Source organism: Phocoena phocoena, chromosome 6 (genome assembly GCF_963924675.1).
Source record: "Phocoena phocoena chromosome 6, mPhoPho1.1, whole genome shotgun sequence".
NCBI classification, from domain to species: domain Eukaryota; kingdom Metazoa; phylum Chordata; class Mammalia; order Artiodactyla; family Phocoenidae; genus Phocoena; species Phocoena phocoena.
The window spans coordinates 62,341,195-62,357,281 of NC_089224.1; positions in this window are offsets into that span (position 1 = coordinate 62,341,195).

Consider the following 16,087-nt stretch of genomic DNA (forward strand, 5'->3'; position numbering starts at 1 on the left):
TCTTGAGGGAAGTAGCGTCTATATGATAAAGCACCGGGCAAAACTCCACCTGTGGACGTATTTACGGTGGAAATAACATGCCCACCCCTTCTGGCGTGGTTTTGAAGAGGAATGCAGGTATCAGTAAGGACCGTCTTAAACAGTTGCTCTCTTGGGCATCCTGACCAAGTCGACTCCCACCATACCTCAGCCCTGAATCAAAAACTCCATATGGGCTTATTACAAATGAACCTTTATTGAGGGTTACGATTTAATAAGAACACTTTTTTTTTTTAAATCCCAAGGCCAAAGACTATTTTGCAGATGGCTTTTGAAGAATTTCAGAGAGTAGAAGTGTGGCCAAATGTGGTAAAAATAGAGTTATGTTTAGAGAGAAACTCCAAAATGGGTTGAGTATGAGGGTGGACCAGTGATTCTCAGCTGGGAACAGTTTTGCCCCCAGTGAACATTTTTAAGTTGTCATGCCTCAGGGAGAGGTACTACTGTAGTTGTTCAGGGGGTTGAGCCCAGGGCTGCTGCTGCTTCTCCTACAGTGCACAGAACAGCCCCCTCAGCAAAGAATTATCTGTATCAATGGTGCCACAGTTGAGATATCCTGGGCTAGACTAGGTAAAGTCAGATGATTCTGAAATGTAGGAGCTTTTTACCTCGAACAGGGTAGGGGAACATTATTTGGAACTTGGATGGCCCGTTAGAAGGATGTTCTCCCTTTGAACAACGAAAGGACAAACTGGGTTTTGTCCAGTGGATGACAGCTGTGAATGCAGTATCAAAGGGCAATGTGTAGATTTACAGACCTGGGAGATGTAAAGCAAATGACAAGTAGATTACATTCAAATTGAGGTAGACCAGTGTAGGCTATCTACATTCTGGCTGCATTGTGGATTCATAGTGCCCTTTAGTTTGCAAGGGTTTTGTTTTGTTTTTCAAGGCAGGGATGAAGTGCTTGACCACTTCTGCTTTAATTCTGATAGTTAATTCCTCTGATCCTTGTCCCAAATTTGATTGCTTTCATTTGTCATAAATGCGATTTACAAGAGGTTTTAGAACGTAGTGCTGTAGCATTTAGAACACTCTTACAACTGGAGTGTTTTTGGAAGTAGGGGCTTTGTGGTCCCTACCGTGCTAGCTAAGTATAGATGCTTATTAGAACATAAGAATTTTAATCTGCAAGTTATGAGTAACGCAGTGAGCTGTAAAGCATGTACCATTTCACCAGGGTAGTTCCATTTTCAAACTTTTAGGAGTTTTGTGGAAATGGATAGTTGGTATATCTAATGTTGTTTTAGTTGGCTATGTATGTAGTTTAAATTCATATGATATTGCTGCTTGCATTCCTTGAAGGGCTGAGTTTCTACATGGATATGCTTCTGTCCAACCTGGCTCTCTGAGAAGGTTTTGTCCTAGCATCTCTAAATCGTTTAGAAACACATTTACGAGGAGTTCAAATGCTGATGACTGTGTCTGGAGTGTGGAGGGAAGCCTGGGTTTTCCAGCCTGCTTTTTATGGTTGTTTGAAGGAGGTGCAAGTAATTCTGAACTGTTGAAGGGTAGAGTGGCTTAAGGTGGGAGTAGATACCAGAGGGGTAGCCAAGTACAGTTGGGGAAGTTATTTGTGTATCGTTTTGATCTGTATCCCATAAGCAGTTGGTAAACCATTGAAGGTTTTGGATCAAGAAATGATGGATCAGATATATGTCTTCAGAAATATGATTATTTGAGAAGGTGATTATGGCTGTATAGGATCCAGAGGTCGCCCTATGTGGTCCCTGAAGGCCTTTGTGCCTTCAGTGCGTGCAGGGAGGCAATGTAGGTTAACAATTATGAGAGAAGGTGCTGGAGCCAGTCTTCCTGGGTTCAAAGCTTGGCTCAATCACTTACTGGCTGTGAAATTTTGGGCAAGTTATTTAACATCTCGATATGCCTTAGTTTTTTCACCTGAAAAATGGAGATAACAAGTATGTGCACTTCTTATAAGAATTCAGGGCTTCCCTGGTGGCGCAGTGGTTGAGAGTCCGCCTGCCGATGCAGGGGACACGGGTTCGTGCCCCGGTCTGGGAAGATCCCACATGCCGCGGAGCAGTTAGGCCCGTGAGCCATGGCCGCTGAGCCTGCGCGTCCGGAGCCTGTGCTCCGCAACGGGAGAGGCCACAACAGTGAGAGGCCCGCGTAATGCAAAATAAATAAATAAATAAATAAATAAAAAGAAAAAAGAATTCAGTGCACTCATATTGATACAAGTAAAGCAGTTAGAAATATGCCTGGCATATGATAAATGCTCAGGAATTGTTAGCGACTCTTGTTAATAGTAATGACATTTATTGTTTTGTTGTTGTTTTTATTATTATCTTTTACCTCCCGTGTAAAAGAGAGGCAAAGGGATTACAGGTGTGGGCCCAGGATTGGAACGTTGGAAGGCAGTGGTACTGGACCCCATATGCACATTAAAATTCCCCGGAGAGCTTTTTAAGACTGTCAACCCTGCAGTCCTACTCAAGATCAATTCAATAACAGTGTCTGGAAACAGGGCCTAGATGTGAGCATTTTTAAGCTTCCCAAGTGACTTGCATTCTAATTATGACTCACTTGGTGTCAGGCCTGATGCCCTGCCTGGCCCAGAGAAGACAGGAAAAGCTGGGTGGTAACACTTGAATGAACTTCACCCCAAGGGCGACAGGGATGCCATGGCGGCGGCTGCAGAGGAAACACGAGCAAATCCCCCGTCTGTGTTCCAGAACAGCCTCGCTGTCCTCGCTCTGTGTGTCCCGCTCCTGGCCTGGCATCCCACATTCAGCTAGATTTGTCAGCTGTAAGAGAGCCAAGGACCATGGGAAGTCAGAAGCTCTGCACAACCAGACTGCTAGGAACCCAGCTGGTGTCTCCCCATCAGTGATAGATTATGTATCGCCAGTCTCATGCCTTTGCACATCAGTCCCCCAGCAAGGACTTGCTGAGCACTTTCTGGGGCCCAGCCGCCTGCCAGGTGACTGGAGGGCAGCAACCAGATAGCGATGTGGCTGCCACTGAGGAGTGAGTTGTTATTGTTTTGTTTGCCTTTTCTACAGGAGCCAAAATTCAGGCTTGTTAAGTGGTAATTGACAGTCCTTCCTTCTAAGGAAGTTTCTCTTGGATTTGCTGCCAATAGGAAGTGTATTATTCCTCCTAGCACTGTAGCATTCATTTATCGAGTGCCCACTCAATTATGAAGCATGACAGAGTTTGCCATCTAAGAGAGGAAAGACCACTTAATGATTCCTAGAGTCAGAAGTCTGGAATAAATGGATAGACAGATGAAAGAGTTAAGGGGATTCCGTTGTACTAGGAGAGGCAATTTGAGCAAGAGCTGGGTTTTCCACTTAAGTCTTTTTTTCTTTTTTTTTGCGGTTCGCGGGCCTCTCACTGTTGTGGCCTCTCCCATTCCGGAGCACAGGCTCCGGACGCGCAGGCTCAGCGGCCATGGCTCACGGGCGCAGCCGCTCCGCGGCATGTGGGATCTTCCCGGATAGGGGCACGAAACCGTGTCCCCTGCATCGGCAGGCGGACTCTCTACCGCTGCGCCACCAGGGAAGCCCCCACTGAAGTCTTAAAGGAGCCCTTGAATAAGTTGTGTGGGAGACAAAGTATGTTTTTGAACATTAAGGAATAGTGATTTCAGCTGATCATCTCATAGGCTAACAACGTGCAAGTTGTGGTTGTTTTCTAAACTGTGGTGGGAACACATGTAAGACCTGGTGGAAATTGAAATTCTATTTTGAGACCTTAACAATTATTTCCCCTACCCCAGGGGAAATTGAACTCTCTCAGAGAGTATGTTTACCACAGTAATTTTCTGGGTCTGATTGTTTTTCTGGATGGACAATTCTTACATGTGAGGGAAATAAAAAAGCTTCACCCTTTGGGCGGGGTTTCCTTCTAGAGTTGAAGAAAGGTTCATGGTTACTGATCCAAACTGAAGGACGATTGATGGTTAATGACCCAAATCAAACCTTGTTCCTTGGATTTGACTTGGGAAGAAGATAACATGGGCTTCCCTGGTGACGCAGTGGTTAAGAATCCGCCTGCCAGTGCGGGGGACACGGGTTCGATCCCTGGTCCGGGAAGATCCCACGTGCCACGGAGCAGCTAAGCCTGCGCGCCACAACTACTGAAGCCCGTGTGCTCTAGAGCCCGCGTGCCACAGCTACTGAGCTCACTGCTGCAACCACTGAAGCCCGCGTGCCTAGAGCCCGTGCTCCACAACGAAGAGTAGCCCCTGCTCGCTGCAACTAGAGAGAGCCCATGCGTAGCAACGAAGACCCAACACAGCCAAAAATAAATTAAATTAAAATAAATAAATTAATTAAACACATGTGGACCTTTAAGAAAAATAAAAGAAGATAACAGGCCATTGGGAAGCACAGATCAGAGGTCTTATGTAGATAGAGATGGAGTTGGGAGGGTACTGGGATTGGGATGAGGGAGCTTGGGAAATGAGACACAGCTGAGACTTCTACTGAATCTAATACTTGCCTTTCACCTTCTTAGCCGTAACACCCCAATATCACCAGTATTCTTCTTTGCAATCAAAACTTACTCCTTTCCTGATATAAGTAGTAAGCAAAAATTATGGTTTAAATATTTGCCATGTTTGTGAAATTGAATTGGAATATATGAACAGGTCTTTTAATCAGGTTCTCTTGGTGAACTCCAGAAAGGCATGTTTCTGTGAATAAGTGACTGAAAGGAAGATGGGTAACTGCTGAGGTTTCTCTCTTGACATTCCTTTACTCCTCTCTTCCGTTTGCCGGAGACTCCAACAAAGAACAAAGAGATGAGGGAGAAAGGGCAGGCTGGCTGGCACAAACACTATGCAGAACACCCAACAGAACATCTCTGAAGGTCATGGAAGATCTTCTCTTCCTTTTATAGTGATTCCATAGCACTTGCCTGGCTGGTGGGGCTGTTTTCTAAATGTGCAACAACAACAAAAAATGATGGTTCTGTCTTACATAGTGTGAGAAGAATGTCTTGAATTTGTGCACTGCCTTTCTTCTGAGAATGTTCAAAGTACTCTACAAACATGACATCATTACTCCCTGGGAGGAGACTGTGGACAGACTTTCAGGGGAATAATCCCTCTTCAGCAGTTTGGAAGGAGCTCAAGCAGAGATCAGTGTCCAGACTCAGCTTAAGCAAGTGTCCCAGATTGGTTGAGTTCTAAATCTCACGTAGAGAAAGATGGGTGTTAATACTGAACATGGCCAGATAAAGTTTACGTTGCAGTCTCTTGGTGAATTCTATGTCTCATGCTTTAAGAAGGCACACTATGTTTTTCTTGTTTCTTACTCTTTTTCCCAAATGGCCATGCTTAAATCTAGCCTCCATCCATTTTGTTTGTTTGTTTGTTTTTTGGCGCAAGGCAAAAATAAAATGACAGAACAAAACAAGAGACACCAAGAAGTATTTGTGTCATCATGACAACACCAAATTGACTCACCTCAGCAAAACCTGGAGTCTTAGAGAAGATTCCTTGAAGAGAGAAATGGAGACGTCGTACCTCCCTCTGTTGTTCTGATAGGATCTTGTGGCAAAGTAGGGTAATTAGAAATTCTGTTAACTTGAAGGAAAGAACAAATGTGGTAGTTATTTCTTTTTCTGCCTTTGCAAGGGAAATGTAATGACATCCAATAAATTTGCTTATTTTTCTTTTCTTCATTCCACTTCCCAGTCCCTGCCCTGCCTTCTGCCTGGCTCTCTTAAGAAATCTTGGGAGGTCCTGCCCATGGCAGAAAATTCACAGGATATGAAGAGGAATGGAAGGGTGCCTCGTAGATCTTAAATCATTTCCTCAAATCAAGGTCCACTTCAGGGGAAGATTCACTGGAGGAATTACTGGAAGTATTGCAACAAGGGTTATTTAGAAATTGAAGGTGAAAACAGGAACTGTTTAGCAGTATAGATCAGATTCTCTTCCCATTTCCTTTGACGCTGAGATGAACTGGCTTCAGTGTTTTTTCCACTGACAGGTGTGATACTCTGTCAGATGAAGTAGCTGTTCCATTAGAATCTTTATTTTCTTAATCACCAGAATATCTCTGGAAGGAAATGGTGCTGGCCATTTCAATCATGCTATAAATACTTGTCCTGTATCTAGACATGACACTGTACTTCTTAGGTTTACAATCACAGCAGCAAGCCCTGTGCCTTATTGTGTGCTTACCAGGATTTTTGGCGGGCTCTTCGTGTTTCTCTCCCCAAATACTCCCTTGTTAATTAAAAAAAAAAACAAAACCAAAAAAACTTCTTGTGGGTATAGTGGGAGTCTTTGATTGATTGAATTGGATTGAAAAAGAGACTGTGATGGTTTGTGGCATTTATTTATACAGTTGACCCTTGAACAATTCAGGGGTTAGGGGTGCCAACCCCCCAACCCCATGCAGTCAAAAATCTGCATATGACTTTTTTTTTTTTTTTTTTTTTCGGTACGCGGGCCACTCACTGCTGTGGCCTCTCCCGTTGTGGAGCACAGGCTCCGGACGCACAGGCTCAGTGGCCATGGCTCACGGGCCTAACTGCTCCGCGGCATGTGGGATCTTCCCGGACCGGGCCAGGAACCCGTGTCCCCTGCATCGGCAGGCGGACTCTCAACCACTGCGCCACCAGAGAAGCCCTGCATATAACTTTTGATTCCCCCAAAACTTAGCTACAAATAGTCTACTGTTGACCAGAAGCCTTACTGATAACATAAATAGCCGATTAACACATATTTTGTATATGTATTATATACTGCATTCTCACAATAAAGTAAACTAGGAAAAAGAGAATGTTAAGAAAATCACAAGGGAAAATACATTTACAACACTGTACTGTTTTTATCCATACTGTAAGTTTACTTTGTTTACAAGATGCCTTGTCTGTTAATACCTGCATCAGTACCGTCTTATATGATATAAAACAGTGTAGATGTTATACTAACACTAGCATCAAAAGTAAAAAGATAATGTACAAAGAAATTCATATTTATGATGATATAATGACATATGGTATAATGATTCGTGCGTTGCTAACAAAGAAGCAGCAATACGATTGCCCTGTGGTAGCCTAGTGTCATCAATACGATTGCTTCACAGTAGCCTAACCTGCTACTTTGAATGAATCGTTATAAAATTTTTGTGGCATACAGTATTACAGTGATGTTCATATTGGATATTGTGTTGGAAACATTGTTACACTTCAAAACCCACCTACCTGTGATGATAGGCTGATATACAGTTTCTCCAATTACCAGAGAGAGGCATGTTGTATGGTAATGTAATTGTTTGAAAGCAAAGTTATAAAACAGTAAGGAAACTAATATGTGATTAATTTTACATGCAGTATCACTTACCTTTGTGCCTGTGTAAGGATAGACTAGTATCTACATATATTTTATGCATTCATGACATAGCTTTTTCTTAATTTTTTTGGTATATCTAGGCCATGTAGTTCGCGTGCATGTTTTTTAAATTGTCACAGATCTCCAAAAACTTTTCCAATGTATTTATTGGAAAAGCTCCATATGTAAGTGGACTCGTGCAGTTCATATACATGTGTTCAAGGGTCATGTGTAGATGGACTGCCGAATTCATCTTCTCAGCTTTTCCTACTGTACACATTACTCTTGCTGAGAAATTTCCAGTGTCTTTCCTTCCAAAGGCTAACCCCCTTATTATGGACACTTGGAGCCTCCTGCCCCGACCTGTCTCTGTGAGTGCATCACCCTCTCTTCCCACCCAGAACCCCCTGCTATGGTCACGTGTTTTCTCGTGGCTTATTTTGGCCTTTGGTTGCTAGTGTCATGTGAGATGGGGTCTATGAAATTTTGGCCATTATATACATGTCATATTCAATAAGGTTGGGGATCACAAAACATTGCTCTTTGTTTGCTGTGTAACTTTGCCCTCCTTTTGTTATTTTTAACCTTTTAAGGCTGTCCAATCTCTTCAACTGTGTTGACCTCCCTGTAATGTTTGGGACCACAGCCATGGTGCCCACGCTGGGAGGCTTCAGCACATACACACATGAGGAATGTCTGTCCCCAGCCTGTACTGACTTACCTTCTGTAACCTACTGAAATTCCTACTGGAATCAGAACTGAGACCCCAAATGCTTGAAGCCTTCATAAAGTTCTGTCCTTTGGAGCATGTAACGTGGACCTCTCATAGATGTGACACTCTGTACCGGAATCCTTGTGTAACTTGGCAGCTTAAGTTGGGGACTGGACACAAGAAACATTTACCTTGTGCTAAAGTTGCTTTGTGGAGAGAAGTTAACAGTGGGGTTCCACTGTGTGTAATTTGAACCACCGAATGTGATCTGTGGTACTTGTTCATTGATAGAGATTATGCAGAACAAGTGCCATCCTTAAGGGATGAACTCTGATGGGTGGGCACTAGGGGTGCACATCTGTCCCATGCATACAGCCTGGAGGTGCTCCCGTTGCTTGTAGCAAGTACTGGTTTCCAGATCCCAGAAGCCCACAGCCCTTCTCACTCACAGAGCTGCATTCTGCTCACAGATCTAGGTTAGTTCTGAGAGGCAAGTGGGAGGGCTGTTCCATCAGCTCCTGGAGTGCTCTCCCGGAGTTCAGGGGCACCCACTGAAGGGAAATGGTGAGGTGCCCGTGCTCGGTAAGGGAAAGGAAGAATAACTTCTGTCCAAGCGGTATGGAGTTTCAGAGCAGAAAGCGGCCTTAGCTCTCCTGCTGTGATGAGGAACACACACGAAAAAGAGGCATCCTTGAAACTTCTTGCTCTTTCCCAGGCTCCGCCGACCTTCGAGTTCAGCAACGCGGGGGATAATACGCAGTGGTGTTTGATAATTCCAATTTGGGCATTTTCCATTAATAGCAGCTGAGTAAGTAACAGGTGGGAGTTTGTGTGTGTGTGTGTGTTAAAAGAATTTCTGGCTCCTGTTGGTGACCCAGTACTGTCCAAATTGTAAGTCCTATCCTCTCTACTTGTCTAGCAGGGGTGACTCTGGTTACCTTGTTTACGAAACAGTGAATACATTTTACAGCATGTTGCAGAAGGGGCTTGTTTGACTCTGGGATGGCTTTGCAACATTTTCCATTTTCATCACTTTGATGTGATGTGACCTGTGCTGACATTTGGATTCAAAAACTGGGGTTGGAGTCTAGACTCTGCTGCTCATGAGCTCTGTGTCTTTGAGTAAGCTCCTGAACTCCTCCTGGGCCTCACTTTCTTCAACTGGGGAAAGGAGATAGTTCCTGCCCTACTTATCTCCTACAGCATTTCATCTGGCTCCAAAGAGAGAAAGTGCATATGAAGGGGTAGGTAGGGGTACGTAAATTTGCATAAGGACTTTGATAACCTTCCTGGGAAGGAAGAGACCAAAATCTCAACCCTCTTTCCTAGTAATTTCAGGCTATAGAAACCTTCAGGGTGGGCTGAGTGATCTAGTACCATAGGAGTATAAAAAGGCCTCTGTAAAAGCACTCAGGGTGGAAAGATGTGTTGGATGTGAGCAGAGATGCTGGATGTTGCCTTGTTCCCAAAAGCAAAGGGTTTGGCCTTGAGCAAATGTCTTGGGTGGGTGAATCTAAAGAGATGGCAGTGGGGAGCCCAAGTCACGTTTGGCATGTGACACCCACAGCTGAGATAACTCTGAGTAGGGAACCCTCCTCCTTTCTAATTGAAGATCCATGTTGCCTAGACAGGATTTGGCACTCTGTTTGGTGGGGGAGTAGAGTGGTTCCCAATGCTATCAGTTTACCCCTTTAATAAGAAATATCTTAAAATGCTCCTTTTCTATCTTGAAATGAAAGTTATAGATAATAGCACATATACACCTATATGATCTACAAAAAATAACCTAATGTCCTAAGTATAATATAAAGAAAAAATGAATGGAAACCAATTTGTAATAAAGCAATATGGCCCAACTATACCAGAAGACACAATACAAAGTCAGCTATTACACGTGTAGAATCTCTGTGAGCACAATGGCCACATAGGCCAACTGATACAGGTATAGTGGGTTGAAGACTGTCATATTACAAGCAGCTTAGCTGTTAGTGATACAGTCTTCTGAAATGGTGAGCCACAACTGGTGACGTTCCAAACAAATAACCCAATAATTTTCCCTTTACTGAACGTGGTAGCTGCATTCCTGGAAATTTCAGTGTATGTTAAAACCTTGCCACGATCTTTTGTGCTTATATGTAAAACAGAATCAGGATCTAGGCTCAGATAATTATAAACAGGGGATAAAACTTTAATGCTTGGTAGAGTATTTTTGGATGGTTGAGTCATGTAGGTCATTGTTCTTGATGAGTAAGATGTACCACCTGCTTTGCAGGATGTCTAGAACCCCTGGCTCTGCCCACTAAAAGCCAGTAACACACCTTCAGTCATTGTGACAACCAAAATGTGCCCTTCTAATTTTAAAACACCCTCTGTAGGTCATGCCATTCTCATTGAGAAGCACGAGGGTAGAGGTCCAGCTCACCTCCATTGCTCTGGAGACAGTTGGAAGTGACCAGGCCTTCTAGTGAAGGGATTAATAGCCAATGGAAGACCTTATTGAACTTCATGGGACCCCAGGTATATTAGCTTGAACTGCAATAACAAAATACACCAAACCGGGTGACCTAAACACCAGGAATTTATTTCTCAAAGTTCTGGAAGCTGGGTAGGCTAAGATCAAGTGTCAGCTGATTTAGTTCCTCTTTTCCTGGCTTATAGGTGTTGCCTTCTCTCTGTGTCCTCACGTAGCAGAGAGAGAGCTCTGGTCTGTCTTCCTCTTCTTATAAGGACACAAATGCCATAATGGAGGCCCCACCCTCATGACCTCATCTAAACCTGATTATCTCCCAAAGACCTTACCTCCAGGGCTTCAGTGTATGAAGTTTGGGGTGATGAAAACAATAAGTCCATAACACCAGGTTTCTGGTCTTTGTTTTCTAAAGCACCCATCTTCTGTCAGGAGCTATTATGGTCTTCTGGGATCAAAGGAGACATCTGAGTTCTGGTTCTAGGGGCTACCTAGAACCAAGAGGGATGAAGAAACCCCTTGTTTATGAGGAAGTGCCTGGGGAGTTCTTAGATCTTTTGGGGTGGGCAGGTGCTGGAAAGGGAATGTAGACTTTCTGCTCTTCTGGACAAGTAGAGTCCCAATCAAGTCATGTTTAAGAGTGTGTACTTGGGAGTTAGACAGATCTGGGTTTGAATCCTGTTTCAGTCATCTGGTAACTGTGTGACCCTGGAAAAGGTACTCGGCAGCCTGAGCCTCAGTGTGAAAATGGGCATAGGCCTACCTGGAAGGTTGGTGGTGAGGAGTAATGAGATCTTTAGTGAAAAGCTTTGCAGGGTTTCAGGCACTTGGTTAGAACTCACTGCATTTATTTTTGTCGTTGCTTATGGTAAAACAGTCATCCTTTGAGGACTCATTTTTGTGGGGAAGAGCATTTGTCACAACTGAGGCTGCATAGAACAACGCTGTGACAAAGTACAGCTCCATTTCTGCAAAAAGTGATGGGACTTTTTCTAGAAAGTAATTTAGGGGGAAAACAAGCCAACTCTGGATCATGTTGCATGGAATGTTTTAAATATGAAAGCAGACATCTTCCCTCTGACCCTTAATACTTAAGGGAATTTCTTCTTAATACTTCATCCTCAGTCCCAAGGGACCTCTGAGCAGCCATGGCATAATGACCATCATACAATAACCTTTATACAATTGGGGGTATATGCAGTGGCTGCTTTGGAATTGCAGGTTTGCCTTGTCATGCTGACTTATCTCTAGCTAAGCAGAGTTAGAACCTATTACTATTCTGTTTGGAAAGGACCTGGAACAGAAGTTCATGGGAGTCTTCCTTATCTGTGCTATTTCCCCCCAAAGCGAATATAATGTGTGCTTCTGTTGATGCAAAACAAGCAACCAGCAGGTCCTCTCATGTGCACACATTTCCCTGGGACAAACCACAGAGAAAAACTGTTTGGATGTATTTAATGAAAACATTTTGCTAGCTCAGAACTTCTTAAAAAGATCCAGCTTTCTTATGGAAAACAGCCCAGGATTCTTAGAGAAAATATTGAAGGTTGGAGAAGTATTCTTTTCCTTTATCAGTGTTGTTTTGCCAAAGAAGATGCTGGCTGTCTTTTTCACTGAAGAGTGAAAGGAAGTTCTGATCATATGCTTCCATCAGTCCATGGACACTTTTTCAAACTTGATTTTCTTTATAACATTAAGGCAAGTGCTTTTCTTGTAACTATCTTGTTTCATAAAGACTAAGATAATTAAAACATAAGAACATAGGGGCTTCCCTGGTGGCGCAGTGGTTGAGAGTCCGCCTGCCAATGCAGGGGACGTGGGTTCGTGCCCCGGTCCGGGAGGATCCCACATGCCGCGGAGCGGCTGGGCCCGTGAGCCATGGCCGCTGAGCCTGTGCTCCGCAGCGGGAGAGGCCACAACAGTGAGAGGCCCACGTACCGCAAAAAAAAAAAAAAAAAAAAGGTAAAATGTAACGAGGACTAAGGACAATGAGAAATAAGGCAAAGTTGGAGGTAGAAAATGTGTGCTTGTGGGATGAAAATTTGGCAACCAGGGCAAAGAGGAAAATCTCATTTGGTTACATGATTTTTAAAAATAAAGTTTCTTAGAAGGAGCTCAACTGTCCCTGGCACTGAGAACAGAATTACGTTTTTCTCACAGGTACAAATAAAGAGTATATTTTGAGCTCTGAGGATCAATTTTCTCAAATGCCCCACAGTGACTGCCACTGAATTCTATAGGACTGCTTTATAGAATGTCCCTCATTGCTGGCATTTTGCCAAAGTGTGATTCTATAAAGGAAAAGAAAGCCTTCAGGCAATTCTCCATTTATACTATGTATTTTCAAATGAACTTGTGCAAAATATTGAGCAGCAAAGAGTTGGCGGTCATCTCGGATAAGTAACTGGAAGGCAGTTCTTTGTAGATGGGAAAGTGCAGAGACACAAACTTGAAACGGTTCGATAAGCTGGGGCAGAGATGACATTCCTTTATAAATGTAAAAAGGAAACGCAAAGGTGTGGGAGGCGAAGAGGAGGCCGTCTACTCCTGCATGTTGAAGGGCAGGTGCATCAGAGAAGATGTAGTTAATTTGGAGGAAGGAGAAGAAAAAAGTTAACGATAATTTTATTACCTTAAGGTAACTGCTATTAGCACTTTTGTATGTTTCCTCCCCATGCCCGCCATCTACCATGGGTAATGTTAACAAAATTAGAATTTGCATATAATTTTATATCATTTTTCATTTAACTAAGCTGCATAAAATCAGTGATTGTATTTTCTATTATTGGGGCATGTAGGGTGCTGTGATATAATTCCTACCATGGTTTTAGGCCTTCGGTGAAGTGCTATACACCCACATGCTGTGAGAAAACAATGCTTTGGGAAAATTAGGAAAAGAGGCTGTTTAAATGGATCGGTGATCAGTAAAGAGATGAGAATGGTACTATTTGGCAGGTCTTCTCCTCTTTTAAAGTAGCTTTCCCAGGAGTCCCTTTTTTCACGGTCAAGAATTTTTCTTTTTTTGGGGCGAGATGGACAAAAATTTGTTACCGATTATAGAGTTAGACACTGGTGTTTACATTTAAACTAGTCCCCATATACAAAACTTCCCAATAATCTATTGCTCATTTCTTTCAATTTTGTGTTTCTCCCTCCCAGAAATAAAACATTTCTGATGCTTAAATACAAGCGCAAATGCACTGAACTCATGTCTGGAATGACCTCTAGGTTCAGATATTTCTTTGCTGACCTTGTGTAGATTTCCTTATCTCCTTACTGTATGGCTTTGAAATGTGTCACTTTTTTCTCTGCGACTTTGAATTACCTTCTGTTCCAGGAAGGGATATATAAATGCATTTTCTTAAATTGAGGTAGTTTTCTGCTAGCCAGATGCCATGGTCAGATTTTACCTTCTCCTGGGACTGAAGTGTGACTTTCCAGTGAAGAAGCTAAGCTTTTTTCTTCCTATCATATGAGGCTTGTAGAAATCAGACACAGTGTTATGGTTGCTTTGTTCTCTGACAGCCTTAAAAAGTGGGGGGCAGGAAATCCATCAGTAGGTTGTCTCAGACAATCCCTTTTGCACTAAAAGATGATTTCTTCTGAGGAAATTTAACCAAATGTGACTTGAACCTTCTAAATTCTTCCTTTCCCAATAAATGAATTTAAGTATCTGAAAAGACGTAATAAAATTAGAACCTTTCATTTGGTTTAATTAAGCAGCTGGGATTAATGAGAGAATGTATTTTGCCTGCAGTTATGAATCCTCCTCGGTTACCAGTATTCAGTTAATGAAAGGAAACAGTCTGTACATGTTTGGGATTTTTTCTTCTCTCCAACATTGAAAATTTTATAAGCTGCTAGTTTTGGATATTTAAAGTCTTATAAGAGAAAAAACTCCAGTTTTCTTTCTTGTCGCAAGAGGGAATGGATTCTTGTGCTTCTAGCATAAGAGGTAGGCTGTCCCTAGGTGGTATGTTTACTGCTCATACTTCTGTTTCAGAAATGTAAATGTAGTCTAGGTACTCCGTCATAGAAAATGTCAATTTCCTGACAGATTGGTTCAGCATTTAACTGCAAAGTGAATCCTCTTTTCTCATGAGCTTCTATTCTAAAGCAGAGAAACTGCCTTGCTAGACTAGACAAATGACTTCGAAAACGTGTGACGATTGGTTCAGAGGGTTACTGGGTCCCTGAAATTCTGGGAACATCAATGGATTTCACCTGTAATTGTCTTCTCTCCTTTAGAGGCTCGGGTCACACCGTTCCTGGGAAGAGGACTCTGGGTCTATCTGTGGATTCTAAGAATGTTTGTCTCGATGTTCATGGCTTCTAAAACTTCTTCATTCTCCCTTTAGTTGAGATACTTGTAAGGACCTCTGTGGAGCTGGGTTTCAGTGTCAGTTGAGCCCTAGGTTCTTTAATAGCCTCACAGAGCCTTTCCACATGAATGTTTACTCTTTTCCTCTCACTCCCATCCAGCTCCCCCGTTTCCTGTTATTTCCCCCTCCCCCTCCCCATCCTATCCCCCAATCCTCCCTTCCTCGCTCTCATAATTTTTTTTGGTTTCTTTCTCTTTATTTCGATTCATTAGAAAAAATATTGGAAAGCGCTGAGCATAATATAGCAATTTATTTCCACCATGTAAAATTTATAATTAACATTTCAAACTCCAAATTTTTTTAATAAGATAAAACATTATAGGTAAAATTAAAGCCCTTTTTGATGCCTTGGTCCCATATTCTTCCTTGCCCTTCCTAGAGATAACCCTTATCAAGTATGTATCCCATTAGGCCAAAGATTCATCTGATGGCCCTTCTTTGTCTGGACAGTCATGTCAACTGGAGCTTCACAGAAGGCTGTCCTCTTGCTTTGTGGGTCATTAGTTTATTACGTGTAGTGAGGGCTGTGGGTATCCCAGAAGCAAATTTAATAAACATCCACTTTTAAACAAGCAGATTGGGGCTTCCCTGGTGACGCAGTGGTTGAGAGTCCGCCTGCCGATGCAGGGGACGCGGATTTGTGCCCCGGTCCGGGAAGATCCCACATGCCACGGAGCGGCTGGGTCCGTGAGCCATGGCTGCTGGGCCTGCGCGTCCGGAGCCTGTGCTCCGCAACGGGAGAGACCACAACAGTGAGAGGCCTGCATACTGCAAAACAAACAAACAAACAAAAAAACAAGCAGATCGAGTGGCCCCTGGGGTAAATTCATGGAAGAATCAAGTCCAGGAGACTTGAGCAGATGCAGCAGGTGCTTTGAAGCCACAGGAGATGTTCTTGTTGGAGTTCCATCTCCCTAGTCTCCCATCTGTCTGAGCAGGCGGATCCTTAGTGACTGTCTCTGATTTTCCTTTTCTTCCCAGGAAACCTGACTTGGGTCTTCATCACTCCTGACCTTATTCTTCATTGTTCTCTTGGCTTCTGATGGGTTCTAATGTCCACATTTCTAACCCTGGCCTCGTGGCCATTTCCTGATTCCCTGGTCATGTGATGGTTTGGCTTTGATATTCTTAAATATATCCCCAAGCTCTGCTTTATTTAGTTGAAGGAACTC